Raw genomic sequence first — 1,109 nt, 5'->3', positions numbered from 1 at the left:
ACTAATTAGAAATTGTTGAAATGTGTAAAACGTGAATGCGGTCTCGAGGACCGCACGCGGGACAAATTAGATTATCAGGGCGTGCGGAGTCCGAAGGGTTAACATGAATTAATATAAGAATTCAAAACCCGAAGTAAATTGTTTATTAATTTTTTACTTTTATCTTTGCCATATCTATTTATGTTACGCTATTTTTTCAAGTACTTACATTTACTAGAACAATCCATGTTGTTTCGCTGGAATTGATCTGCTTTTATCACTCGCGAAGTGCATGCTTTTGCGGATTTTGACCACTGTGCGTCGGCGCGGCGGCGTATCTACGCACCGACGTAATCTTTGCTATATTTACATGATACCGGAATTCTTTCCACCGTGTGATCTGGTGCCTGGCAAAAGTTCCTGCGACCAATTAAGAGTTAAAGTATAAACCGATTTAAATAAATATCTTATTGCTGGAAATTGTTCTTTTGCTCCTATTCATTTTTATATTTTCAAAACTGCATTTAACCCTTGAACGTCCCCTAGGGGTCAATAAGACCCCAGCGTTTTCCAATTAAAATTTTCGTAAGTTCAAAATTTTAAAAGCGGACTAATAAATAAATGAATTAAATTTCAAAATTGATTTTGTAAATAGTTTTATCTTGTAAAAGATGCTTTAGAACATACCTAAAAAAAATGTCAGACCTAAATATTAAATGACTTTTTTTCAACAACGACATTTCGGCCGTGGTCCCTGGGACCCCAAGGGGGCGTAAGGGTTTTTTTAAATTTTAGGGGACGTTTAAGGGCTAACAAAAATACTACACTAGACCGTTATGCCGCCCAGCAGCCGCCGAGAAGTGAAGAAGGCGGGGCGCCGGCGCGCCACCGTTCAAAATATCTCAAATCGCCGCCGCCGGTCAAAAGTCTATCGGCGCAACCCTCTACCCTTTGTATGTTAAACATCTTGAAACATCTTAATCCCTTAAAATAGTTTTAAAATAGGTGAAAAAAATATTAGAAAAAATCTGTTTTTAAAAAGACTCCTTTCTGGTGCATTCTGACGCCTATATAATAAGCTCTAAAAGAAATAATGTTCATAAAAATCGCTACAAAAACTGCATGAGACT

The 1,109-nt window shown here is 37.4% G+C and overlaps 1 protein-coding gene across 1 annotated transcript in view; it reads right to left on the bottom strand.

Moving 5' to 3' along the window:
* LOC117181663 (ankyrin repeat domain-containing protein 49-like) overlaps window positions 1–242 on the bottom strand; it is a 15,211-nt gene extending 14,969 nt beyond the window's left edge. The window contains exon 1 of the mRNA XM_033374567.1: window positions 209–242. The gene's annotated coding sequence lies outside the window, so the exon portion shown is untranslated. The remainder of the gene's footprint in view (window positions 1–208) is intronic.
* Between the last annotated feature and the right edge of the window lie 867 nt (window positions 243–1,109).

The sequence above is a fragment of the Belonocnema kinseyi genome, chromosome 10 (genome assembly GCF_010883055.1).
Source record: "Belonocnema kinseyi isolate 2016_QV_RU_SX_M_011 chromosome 10, B_treatae_v1, whole genome shotgun sequence".
Lineage (NCBI taxonomy): Eukaryota > Metazoa > Arthropoda > Insecta > Hymenoptera > Cynipidae > Belonocnema > Belonocnema kinseyi.
This window is presented reverse-complemented; position numbering and strand designations above follow the sequence as displayed.